Here is a 13,541-nt window from a genome sequence, read left to right on the forward strand (position 1 = left end):
ATAATAACGAACATGTCTTGAGTCTTTCCCATGTGACAGATAGTCACAAATACCTGTACTATATCATTAAAGCTGAAAATCAATGACACATTTATTTCCTCCTCCCAACAGTTAGCACAGTTTGCTCTGGGATGTCATTTGGTTCAGATAATCCAACCATTAATTATCAGATATTGTAGGGATAATTTGATTTTTGCGATGAGCCTGGCGTTTTCCAACACGATGCAAGAGGAAAAAAATTCTGCAACCCTGAACTTTTTCAGGCATGCCGATGAATGGCAGGACTTGAGGTTCTCCTTGGGTCTTTGCTGCTATCTCTATGGGCAGGTTTTTCTCACTGATTTCCTGGTTTAACGAACATATTTGAGCCTCCATATTGACTGTTGTCAGTAGAACTTGCTGGGTGAGAGACCATCCCATTTTATTGGTTTCTTCTGCAGTTGATTCGGAGGGCGGGTGGGCTTGATGAGTGGCTCTGAACACTGAGAATTTCGACTTTGAGTATTTTATATGTTCTCTTTCAGCCTTACAAGCCAAGTCAACTCTTCCTTAAACACTTAATGAGAATACCCAACCTTAATGAGCCTTTACGTAAGTGAGAGACGCTGCGTGAATAACAAGGTTGGGATGGCCACTATCCCAATAATTAGGTGATTTTTCTGAGGGTTTGCAGCTTGTAAGAAATTGGACTGGAATGTGAAATCAGGTTCTTTTTTTTTCTTTTCTTTCTTTTTTTTTTTTTTTGTGGAGAATGGGCTCATTATATTGCCCAGGCAGGTGTCGAACTCCTGGGCTCAAACTATCCTCCCTCCTCTGCCTCCCTAAGAGCTGGGATTACAGGTGTGAGCCACTGTGCCTGGCCCAGAATGTGAAATCAGGTTATTTGGACCCCAGGGCTGGTTCTTGGTCAGGTAGCAGTTCTGTGCTACCTTGGAGCTTGGGGTATTTGCTTTGCAGAGGGTGCAAGTACAGGTATATAAGGATGGGGTACCGGGTAGGCAAGAATCAAAGGGACAGTGGTTGTAACTTGGCCTTCCAGGGCTACATGGCCAAGGGGTGATGGGGCAGAGATTTGATTGACAGGCTTAATAACAACATAAGACAGCAGAGGGAGAGATGTCATGGAGTCCAAGGTTAGGGGGGCGGGGGTGGGGGATGCTGGAGAGTTTTCCCACATGTTTAGAAATGTGCCAGGTCCCCAGAGTGGAATTCTGAGCCCTTTACAGTCTAATCAACACGGGCTGCTTTGACATCCTTCTCTGCTGCACAGCAGAGTGTGTGGGACTCTTTCTGCTGGGGCCGTGAAGGATTTCATTTGCAAGCCTGTCTGTGCTAGCATTAAATGATTTTTACACTGTGGAGCTATTTCTTTAGGAGTTGCCTTCAATGTAGATTTCCCTGTAGCAAATTCTTTTTAAAATGCACCCAGGACAATACTAATGCAGTATTTAAAGGAATTCTATAAGGCGTGGACACACTCTAATTGATCTGCTTGAACTTTTTGGAAAATTATTTATTTTTCTTATTTATTTATTTATTTATTTATTTATTTATTTATTTATTTATTTTTGAGACAGAGTCTCACTGTGTCATCCAGGCTGGAGTGCGGTGGTGTGATCATAGCTCACTGTGGCCTCCAACTCCTGGGCTCATGTGATCCTCCCACCTCAGCCTCCCTAGTAGCTGGGACTACAGGAGCATGCTACCATGACTGCCTAATTTTTAGTTTTTTTTGGCAGAGACAGAGTCTCGCTATATTGCTCAGGGTGGTCTCAAACTTCTGAACTTCCAGAAGTGATTCTCTCACCTTGGCCTCCCAAAGTGGTAGGATTACAGGCATGAGCCACCACACCAGGTCTGTTTTATAAGTTTTTATCTGTTGTGTTTCTTTAAAGCAAGTTTTAATCAATATGTTGGGAAATTATAGCAATAGCAACTAGAAGCATTTGCTATTATTGCTTCTCTTCCATTGCTTTCCACCCATAATTAAGTACTTAGGGGATATCTACTGAGATCCAGCATCTGGAGAATATACCAAATTAAATTAGAGATGGCCTCTGTTTTCCAGAAGTTAGGAAGATGAGACAAGTGGACTTCATGTCCGGACACGGTGGCTCACGCCTGTAATCCCACCACTTTAGGAGACCAAGGCGGGTGGATCACTTGCAGTCAGGAGTTCGAGACCAGCCTGGCCAACATAGTAAAACCCCATCTCTACTAAAATACAAAAATTAGCTGCGTGTGGTGGTGCACACCTGTAATCCCAGCTACTTGGGAGGCTGAGGCAGAAGAATCACTTGAACCTGGGAGGCAGAGGTTGCAGTGAGCCGAGATCGCGCCATGGCATTCCACCCTCGATGACAGAGCGAGACTCCATCTCAAAAAAAAAAAAAAAAAAAAAAAGACAAGTGGACTTCAGATAACAAATAACAAAGCCAACAATATTCAGGAGATGTCAGAGGCCACCCTAACTAATGGCCTCATATGTGCTAGACTGTGGGAGGTACTTTGCTGGCTGGAGGAATCTAGGCAGAGTCTAATCTTGGCTGGGCTCCTGGGGAAGTTTCTTGTCTTCTCTTGTTGACATCCAAAGCAGAGATCGCAGCTTTTCTCTGTGCTCTGTAGGGTTCTAATCCTGCTTTACCTTGTAATTCCCTGCAAACTGCCTCTATCTTTGTGGTAAAAGATTGAAACTGTCCATGGCAAACTCTTCTCAACCTTACTGTTTCCTTGTAAACATCAGTGTGTCTTTCTATTGTTATGTTTCCTCTTTCTTTCTCTTTCTAGCTTAATTTAGTTAGTTTGTTTATTTATTTATTTATTTTGAGACAACATCTTGCTCTGTTGCCCAGGCTGGAGTACAATGGTGTGATCTTGACTCACTGCAACCTCTGTCTCCCAGGCTCAAGCGATTCTCCTGTCTCAGCCTCCTGAGTAGCTGGGACTACAGGTGTGCACCACTGTGCCTGGCTAATTTTTGTATTTTTAGTAGAAATGTGGTTTTGCTGTGTTGCCCAGGCTGGTCTTGAACTCCTGACCTCAGATTATCCGCCTGCCTCGACCTTTCAAAAGTGTTGGGATTACAGATGTGAGCCAGCATGCCTGGCCTAATTTAGTTTTTAAAAGAAAGGGCCTTGCTCTGTTGCCCAGTGGTGTGACCATAGCTCACCGCACCCTCCAACTCCTGGGCTCAAACAATCCTCCTGCCTCAGCCCTCCAAATAGCTGACACTATAAGTGCTCACCACCACTCCTGGCTAATGTTTCTGGTTTTTTTTTGTAGAAATGGGGTCTCACTATGTTGCCGATGCTGGTCTCAAACTCCTGGTCTCAAGTGATCCTCCTGCCTTGGCCTCCTGAGTTGTTGGGATTCCAGGCATGAGCCATTGTACCCAGCCTTTTTCTATCTCTTGAAAGGAAACATCTCTTTGTGAACACTGCCTTCTCTTCTCCCCTTAGCCCCTTAACTCTCCATCCCACTGAGGGTCACAGGCAACTCCCCGAGACCGTCTTCTCCTTTGGCTCTTATTCTGTCCTTGGGGTTGCTTTTTTTCCTCCTTCCAACCCTGCAGTGGGTCCTTTACTCAAATGATCTCCTCCATGCCTTTCTCCACAGTGCCTTCTTTTTTTTTTTTTCCTTTTTACAGAATGATCTTTATTGTATCAAGAAGTCAAACAGTAAAAATAGTGACGAAAAACAGTCCCTTGTGACCAAAATAAAGGAACTAAACTTTTTCATCAACAATCAGAGAAAGAACTTAATAAAGCCAAAGCTTTTAAACAGGTGCAATAAAATTATATGCATATTATTGAAAACCGTGTTTCCATGTTATGGAAACATGCTAAACATGTTACATGCTAAACATGCTAATTTATGCTAAATTAAAAATATAGCAAATTATGAAGAAGAAAGTGTCACTATCATCACTATACCCAATATAGATAGTGTTAAAGTCTGTTGTTTCCTTCCAGTCTTTTAAAGGAATTTGGCTTTTTATATTGTATTAAAAAAATTTCAGTATATCATATGTTTCCTAAACCATTAACTATTCTTTAAAAAATATTTTTTAAGCCAGGTGTGGTGGCTCATGCCTGTAATCACAGCACTTTGGGAGGCCAAGATGGGCAGATCACCTGAGGCCAGGAGTTCAAGACCAGCCTGGCCAACATGGCGAAACCCTGTCTGTACTAAAAATATAATAATTAGCCAGGCATGGTGGCAGGTGCTTGTAATCCCAGCTGTTTGGGAGGCTGAGGCAGGAGAATCGCTTGTACCTGGGAAGCGGAGGTTGTAGTGAGCCAAGATGGTGCCACTGCACTACAGCCTGGGCAACAGAGTGAGACTCCGTCTCAAAAAATAAATTAAAAAAAATTTTTTTGAAAGCTTTCTACGAGTCCATTGCATGAAGTTACAATAACTTATTTAACCATCTCTTATTTGTTGGATTTTTGTTTCTCTCCAGTGCTTGGCTATTGTAAATAGTATTATCACGTACAATGCAGTTGTGCAATTAGTTGTCTTCTTCCCGGACCTGGATTATTTTTGGCTTTCACCTCTGCGATGACGGTTCTACAATGGGATCTTTAGTTCTGACTGCAGTTCTAAGCTCTTGGCCCAAATCTAAACCCCTTGCAGGAGCTGATGCATGCTCCTACATCCTCTCTGCCCCCCCCGCTGAGGCAGTTTCTTCTGACCCCTAGAATGGTGTCACTGTGATTCCCATGAGCCAGCCTTTTGTCTTCTTTGACCCTTCTCCTTTGGCCCCAGCCTGTAGGGGATCTCCAAGTCGCATATGTTTTATGCATCCAATATCCCAACACACATTTCACACCTGTCAGGCTCCTTGTCAATGCACTGTCTTGTCCAAGACAACAGCGTCTTTTCTGACACTTGCTGCCTCTCTCCTGCCCCCCAGTGCAACTTACATGCTGCTAAACAAATTGATATTACAAAAAATATAGCTCTAGTTGATCACTCTTTTCCTTAGTCTACTCTTACCCTGACAGCCCAGGCGTTCCACAGCATGGTACAGTAAGGGTGGGGTTATCAGCAAGGGAGGAGTTCCAAGACCCCCAGTGGATGCCTGAAATCACGGATAGCACTGAGCTCTGTACCTAGTACATCTTTTCCTATAGGTACCTACCTATGAGAAAGTTTCATTTATAAATTAGGCACAGTGAGAGACTAACAACAATAACAATAAAATATCATTCTGTTACAAAGATACATGCACGTGTATGTTCATTGCAGCACTATTCACAACAGCAAAGACATGGAATCAACCCAAATGCCCATCGGTGATAGACTAGATAAAGAAAATGTGGTACATATACCATGGAATACTATGAAGCCATAAAAAAGAATGAGATCCTGTCCTTTGCAGAGACATGGATGGAGCTGGAAGCCGTTATCCTCAGCAGTCTAATGCAGTAACAGAAAACCAAACACTGCATGTTCTCACTTGTAAGTGGAAGCTGAACAATGAGAACACATGGACACAGGAAAGGGAACAACACACACTGGGGCCTGTTGGACAGGGGCGTTGGGGGAGGGAGAGCATTAGGAAAAATAGCTAATGCCTGCTGGGCTTAATACCTAAGTGGTGGGTTGATAGATGCAGCAAACCTCCATGGTGCACGTTTACCTATGTAACAAACCTGCACATCCTGCGCATGTACCCCAGAACTTAAAATAAAAATTAAAAAAATAGCGTGTACTGCAACAGTTGATCTGATAGCTCAGTCAGCTACTGAGTGACTGACAGACTGGTAGTGTAGACAGTGTGGCTAGGCTACACAAAGGCACGATTCATGCCCCCAGGTGGGGCAGTTTGGGATGGTATAAGATTTCATCACGCTCCTTGGAATGGCATGCACATGAAAACTGATGAATTTTTTATTTCTGGAATTTTCCATCTGATATTTTTGGAATGTGGTTGAACTCAGGTAACTGAAACTGCAGAAAGTGACGCTGTGGGTGATGGGGAAACGACTGTGCCTATATTAGTTTTCTGTGGTTGCTGTAACCAATTATCGCTAACTTAGCGGCTTAACAGAATACGAATTTATTATCTTTCAATTCTGGAGGTCGGAGTTTAGAATGCATCTTACTGGGATAAAATAGGGATATTATCAGGGCTACATTCCTTTGGAGGTGCTGGGGCAGAATCTGTTTCCTTGCTTTGTCGAACTTCTATAGAGTCTGCCTGCATTCCTTAGCTCATATCTCCTCTTCCATCTTCAAAGGCAGCAGTGGAGCATCTTCAGATCTCTCTCTCTGACTCTCCTACTGTCCTCTTCCATCTTTTTTTTTTTTTTCTCAAGACAGGGCCTCACTCTTTTGCCCAGGCTGGGGTGCAGCGGTGTGATCATGACTCACTGCAGCCTTGACCTACCTGGGCTCAGGTGATCCTCCCACTTCAGCCTCCCAAGTAGGTGGAACTGCAGGTGTACGCTACCACACCCAGCTAATTTTTTTTTTTTTTTTTTTTTTTAGTATCTATTGTAGAGACAGAGTTTCGCCACGTTGCCCAGGCTGATCTGTTTTTAAAATACTTTTAAAATTTTACTTTAAGTTCTGGGATACACGTGCAGAACGTGCAGGTTTGTTACCTAGGTATACATGTGCCATGGTGGTTTGCTGCACCTATCAACCTGTCATCTAGGTTTTGTTTTTTGTTTTTGTTTTTGTTTTTTGAGATGGAGTCTTGCTCTGTTGCCCAGGCTGGAGTGCAGTGGTGCAGTCTCGGCTCACTGCAAGCTCCGCCTCCTGGGTTCACGCCATTCCCCGCCTCAGCCTCCTGAGTAACTGGGACTACAGGCGCCCACCACCACGCCCGGCTAATTTTTTGTATTTTTGTAGAGACGGGGTTTCACCCTGTTAGCCAGGATGGTCTCGATTTCCTGACCTCATGATCCGCGCGGCTCAGCCTCCCAAAGTGCTGAGATTACAGGTATGAGCCACCGTGCCCGGCCCCTGTCATCTAGGTTTTAAGCCCTGCAAATGCATTATGTATTTGTCCTAATGCTCTCCTTCCCCTTGCTCCCCACCCCCTGACAGGCCCCGGTGTGTGATGTTCCCCTCCCTGTGTCCATGTGTTCTCATTGTTCAACTTCCACTTATGAGTGAGAACATGCGGTGTTTGGTTTTCTGTTCCTGTGTTAGTTGGCTGAGAATGATGGTTTCCAGCTTCATCTGTGTCCCTGCAAAGGACATGAACTCATTCTTCTTTATGGCTGCATAGTATTCCATGGTGTATATATGCCATATTTTCTTTTTCCAGTTTATCATTGATGGGCATTTGGATTGGTTCCAAGTCTTTCCCATTGTAAATAGTGCTGCAGTAAACATACGTGTGCATGTGTCTTTATAGTAGAATGATTTATAATCCTTTGGGTACACACCCAGTAATAGGATTGTTGGGTCAAATGGTAAGCGATCCTCTTGCCTCAGCCTCCCAAGTGCTGGGATTACAGGCATGAGCCACCATGCTCGGCTTTCCTCTTCCATCTTTTTACGAGCCTTTGTGATTACATTGGGCTCACCCAGATAAAACAGGATAATACCCCCATCTCAAGATCTCTTTTTACATCTGCAAAGTCTCTTTGTCATCTGAGGTAACAGATTCACAGGTTCTGGGGACCAGGACATGGTCATCCTTGGAGAGGCTTTTTTCTGCCTCCCACAGCACCCAGCTTTTCTTCCATGTTCATTTTTCCCTTTTCCCTGATTGTATCTTTAGTGCTGGAGAAATAATAATAATTAAAAATGGGCTGGGTGTGGTGGCCCATACCTGTAATTCTAGCACTTCAGGAGGATCACTTGAGCCCAGGAGTTCAAGACCAGCCTGGACAACATAGTGAGATCCCCGCCCCCTGCCACCAACATCTCTACCAAAAAAAAAAAAATTGCCAGGCATGGTGGCATGTGCCTGTAGTCCCAGCTACTCAGGAGGCTGAGGTGGGAGGATCATGTAAACCCAGGAGGTTGAGGCTGCAGTGAGCTATGATTGCACCAGTGCACTCCAGCCTGGACTACAGAGCAAGACCCTGTCTCAATAAATAAATAAATAAATAAATAAATAAATAAATAAATAAATAAATAAGGCAGCCAACACTTGTGGAGTGCTTGCTGTATTCCAGGCCCTGCATTAAGCACCTTCTTTCCATCGTCACCTTTACTTAAACCTTGCAACTATTGTAAAACATCAGTTATTGTTGTTCCAGTTTACAGATAAGGAAACTGAGGCTCAGAGAGTAATTTGCCCACAGCCATGCACCAATGAATGCTGGAGTATTTTTAAAAATAACTTTATTGAGGAATAGTTTATATACCATCAAATTACCTGCATTAAGTGTACAGTTCAATGATTTTTCATAATCTTACGGAGCTGTGCACACATCACTGTGATTCAGTTTTAGAACACATTTTATCACCCCAGAGAAACCCGGTGAGGAGCTCTCAACCCAGTGGGGAAGCCAGACATTTAAACTAATTGTTATGTGATATGCTAAGCTCAGGAGTGGAGTTACATGCATTCTAGGCAAGCAGAGGACAGAATGTTGAGTGAAGGGAAGATTAAGGTAAGTCTTCTAGTCCCTGGAAACACTACATTCTCTTTTTGACCAAACTAATTAGATGAGAGAAACACATTGGGATCACAGGCATCTCATTGACAAGCCCAGTCCCCGTTAAGCAGCTGTGTGTGGATGGAAGTTCCCACGACAAAGAAAGAAGAGCTGCATTGATAGGCACAGACAGCAGCACTTGGTTCAGTATTCCCAAACCTGTTCAGAACTGTTCTGCTTCGCTGTGAACCTGAAATCCGACATTGGAGGAGCTTAGCAGAAATGAGAGTAGGGATCGTGGAGCTGGAAGTTGCTTGGAGAAGGCATGGGTCCTGGGACAGAGTACTTGCTAGCTGGTGGAAGACCTTCGGGATGGTGTCTACAGTGTAGCTTGGGGAACGCTCTCCTGGGTTTCTGGTGCCTCTACTTCTCATCTTCATAATGATTCAGAGTGCAGTGGTGCAGTCTCGGCTCACTGCAACCCCCGCCTCCCAGGTTCGAGTGATTCTCCTTTTTTGTAACTTTTTATTTTAGATTCAGAGGGTACTTGTGCAGATTTGTTGCAAAGGTATATTACTGATGCTGAAGCTTGGGTTGTGATTGGACCTCTCACTCAGGTCGTGAGCATAGTACCCAACAGATAGTTTTTTTAACCTTTTCCTACCCCCCACAACCCAATGTCTATTGTTCCCACCTTTTTTCTTTTTTCTTTTCTTTTTTTTTTTTTTTTGAGACGGAGTCTTTCTCTGTCACCCAGGCTGGAGTGCGGTGGTGCCATCTCGGCTCACTGCAATCTTTACCTCCCAGGTTCAAGCAATTCTCCTGTCTCAGCCTCCCAAGTAGCTGCGATTACAGGCGCCCGCCACCACGCCCAGCTAATTTTTGTATTTTTAATAGAGACAGGGTTTTGCCATGTTGGCCAGGCCGGTCTTGAACTCCTGACCTCTAGTGATCTGCTTACCTTGGCCTCTCAAAGTTCTGAGATTACAGACGTGGGCCACCACTCCCGGCTGCCCTCTTTTTTTTTTTTTTTTTTTTAAGCTTTTAATTTTAGATTCAGAGGGTACTGTGCAGATTTGTTACAAAGGTATATTGCATGATGCTGAAGTTTGAGATACGATTGAACCTGTCGCCCAGGTAGCGAGCACAGTACCCAACAGGTAGTCTTTCAACCCTTGCCGTCCATCCCTGTTTCCCCAATGTCTGTTGTTCCCATCTTTACTTTTCTGTCTTGTTTTTGAGATGGAGTCTCGCTCTGCGGCCCAGGCTGGAGTGCAGTGGTATAATCTCAGCTCACTGCAGTCTCTGTCTTCCGGGTTCAAGTGATTCTCCTGCCTTACCTCCCAGGTAGCTGGAACTATAGACATGCGCCATCATGCATGGCTAATTTTTTTTTTGTAGAGATGGGTGTCACCATGTTGGCCAGGCTGGTCTCGAACTCCTGACCTCAAGGCGTCTGCCCACCTCGGCCTCCCAAAGTGCTGGAATTACAGGTGTGAGCCACTGTGGCCAGCCTTATGGTTCCCATTTTCTTGTCCATGTGAACCCAATGCTCCCATCTGTAAATGAGAACGTGCAGTATTTGATTTTGTTTCTGCATCAGTTTGCCTAGGATAATGTCAGCCCTCTTTCTTATCTCTACAGTGTAGGAAGATGTGTTTGGGGATCATAACTTTTATCCTGTCCATGTAACCCTCGAAAGCACTGGGATAGCGAAAGCTGACCTTCAGTGATATGTCTTAGAGGAAGTCCTAACGATGTGGGGTGTTGAAGCTGGGTCATCTTATGAAGTTGCCTACTTTCTTGACCCTTCCCTGCTGCTTTCTAGGTGAGGAAACTGAGGCCCAAAGAGGGGAAGAGCAAGGACTCCTATGGGCTAGACTATGCATTGGGTCATTATGTCACCCCTGCCAGGTAGGCAGAGTTAGCCTCATTTTGCAGTTGGGGAAATCATGGTTCAGAGAAGCATCTCGGTGGCATGAACAGTTTTCCATTGCTAATTCTTTCTTTCTTTTTTTAATTATTATTTTGAGACAGATTTTCACTCTTGTCACCCAGGTTGGAGTGCAATGCTGTGATCTTAGCTCACTGCAACCTCCATCTCCCGGATTCAAGCGATTCTCCTGCCTCAGCCTTCTTAGTAGCGTGCACCACCATGCCCGGCTAATTTTTTTTTTTTTGGGTGGAGTCTCGCTCTGTCGCCAGGCTGGAGTGCGGTGGCGCAATCTCGGCTCACTGCAACCCCTGCCTCCTGGGTTCAAGTGATTCTCCTGCCTCAGCCTCCCGAGTAGCTGGGACTACAGGTGTGTGCCACCACACCCGGCTAATTTTTGTATTTTTAGTAGAGACGGAGTTTCACCATGTTGGCCAGGATGGTTTTGATCTCTTGACCTCATGATCTGCCTGCCTCGGCCTCCCAAAGTGCTGGGATTACAGGCCTGATCAACTGCTATTTCTTTCCCTGCACCCTTTTGCCTTGCAGAAGATATGCACAGTTGAAATTGTAAGCCTTAGACATTGTGGGTACTCGCTAGGAGCTCAGAAACAGCCGAGTTTGATTTTCTCGCAAAGAGCACATGGAAGTGAGGAACACACAAGATGGCGTGACATTTTATGCCCTTTCAGTGTAAATTCTACAAAATCATCAAGGTAGCGCCGAGGGCTTCGCTTTAAAATAGAATACACGTGGAATTATCAGTCTTCAGAGACCGAGCTGTGTGTGATCTTTCCGTCTAGCTGCTTGTCTTTGGCACAGAAAACTGAAAATGACCTCTTTTCCCCATTGGCCGCTCCTTTTGAAGCTTGACCAACACGGCGGAAAGCCCTGCTCACTTCTTTGTAAGTGGCCCTTTTTGGGGTTTCGTTGCCCCTCCCCTGTGCCAGGGAATGGTAATTGGCACTTAAGGATCGAGTCAGTTGGAAAAAGAACCGAAGCAGGGTGCTTACAGAATTGGGGACACACAGGAGGACACCCTGCTAAGGTGTGTCCTGCTGTCTCAGACAGGAACCTGGTGCTCAGTGAAGGAAGCTTCCCTGAGGAAGAGATGTGAAAGCCGAGCCTGGCCTCTTTTGGTAAAATGACTTCCTTCCTGTGGGCCTGTGAGGCACCACATTGGGCCTATGAGAGACCAAGTGCAGGGAAAATACTGGAATATCATGCTTTTTTTTTTTGAGATGGAGTCTCGCTCTGTCACCCAGGCTAGAGTGCAGTGGCGTGATCTCTGCTCACTGCAAGCTCCACCTCCTGGGTTCACGCCGTTCTCCTGCCTCAGCCTCCCAAGTAGCTGGGACTACAGGTGCCCGCCACCACACCCAGCTAATTTTTTGTGTGTGTGTGTGTATTTAGTAGAGACGGGGTTTCACCGTGTTAGCCAGGATGGCCTCGATCTCCTGACCTCGTGATTCACCTGCCTCGACTTCCCAAAGTGCTGGGATTACAGGCGTGAGCCACTGTGCCCGGCCTTATCCTGCTCTTTTTTAAAATTTTTTGACAGGGTCTCACGGTGTTGCCTAGGCTGGAGTGCAGTGGCGCAATCTTGGCTTACTGCAACCTCCGCCTCTGGGGTTCAAGCGATTCTCGTGTCTCAGCCTCCCCAGTAGCTGGGATTACAGGCACTGGCCACCACTCCCAGCTAATTTTGTATTTTTAGTAAAGACAGGTTACACCATGTTGCAAGGCTGGTCTCAAACTCCTGAGCTAAAGTAATTCACCTGCCTTGGCCTCCCAAAGTGCTGAGATTACAGACGTGAGCCACCACGTCTGGCCATATCCTGCTCTTTTTAAACAGCACGGCTGGGTCTTCCTTTAGTTCACGGGTTTTAATTCTGAACATGAGTAACAGCATTAAAAGAAGTCACTTGTTTCCTTTTTGACCCTGTAATATCCATCCAAAAAAAATTTGCCTTCCATATGACTTAGGAACTGAAGGAATGCTATTTCCTTGTGCTGGCGTTGCCCTGTCTTTGGTATATAGATGATGTTTCCTTTGCATTTTACCTCCTCTAGTGAATGAAAAAGTCATTTCTTCCAATTTTAATTCTCCTAGAAGATTTTATTTTTTAATCTAAAAAATAATTTCAACTTTTATTTTAGATTCAAGGGGGTACATATGCCAGTTTGTTACAAGGGTATATTGTGTGATAATGAGTATATATTACAAGGGTATATTGTGTGATATTGGGGTATGATTGATCCTGTCACCCAGGTAATGAGCATAGCACCCAATAGGTAGCTTTTTAACCCTTGCCCTCCTCCCTACATCCTCCCTCTAGTAGTCCCCAGTGTCTGTTGTTCCCATCTTCATGTCTGCATGTACCCAATACTTGAGCTCCATGTGTACATCAGAACATGCAGTATTTGGTTTTCTGTTTCTGCATCAACTTGCTTAGGATGATAGCCTCCAGCTGCTTCCATGTTGCTGCCGAGGACACGATTTCCTTCTTTTTTATGGCTGCATAGTATTCCATGGTGTCTATGCACCACATTTTCTTTACCCAATCCACTGTTGATTTCATCTGTCTGGATTTCATGTCTTTGCTACCGTGAATAGTGCTGCAATAAATGTGCTAGTACGGGTGGCTTTTCAATAGAACAATTGGGTAGAACAATTTATTTTTTTTGCTGGGTCAAATGGTAGTTCTGCTTTTGGTAATGACTTCCTTTTGTGGGGGCCTGTGAGGGACCACATCAGGCCTATGAGAGACCAAGTTCAGGGAAAGTGCAGGGAATGTCCTGCTCTTTTTAAGCAGTGGCTGCTGGGTCTTCCTCCAGTTCACTAGCATTGAGAGAAGCCACTTGGTTCCTTTTTTACCCTGTAAGCCATATCCATCAAAAAATGAATCACCTTCCATACTAGTTAGAAGCTGAAGGAGCACGATTTCCTCATGCTGGTTGGGCCCTGTTTTTGGTTTAGAAATGATGTTTCCTTTGTATTTTCCCTCCTCCAGTGACTTGGAAGTCATTCCTTCAGACTT

General features: G+C 44.8%; 1 protein-coding gene and 1 pseudogene across 8 annotated transcripts in view; both read left to right on the forward strand.

Moving 5' to 3' along the window:
- Positions 1-13,541, forward strand: part of CALN1 (calneuron 1) — a 667,093-nt gene that overhangs the window by 211,107 nt on the left and 442,445 nt on the right. The window lies entirely within an intron of this gene.
- The window catches only part of LOC134810499 (tigger transposable element-derived protein 1-like), a 96,525-nt pseudogene continuing 91,542 nt past the window's right edge, over positions 8,559-13,541 (forward strand).

The sequence above is a fragment of the Pan troglodytes genome, chromosome 6 (assembly GCF_028858775.2).
Source record: "Pan troglodytes isolate AG18354 chromosome 6, NHGRI_mPanTro3-v2.0_pri, whole genome shotgun sequence".
In the NCBI taxonomy this organism is placed as follows: domain Eukaryota; kingdom Metazoa; phylum Chordata; class Mammalia; order Primates; family Hominidae; genus Pan; species Pan troglodytes.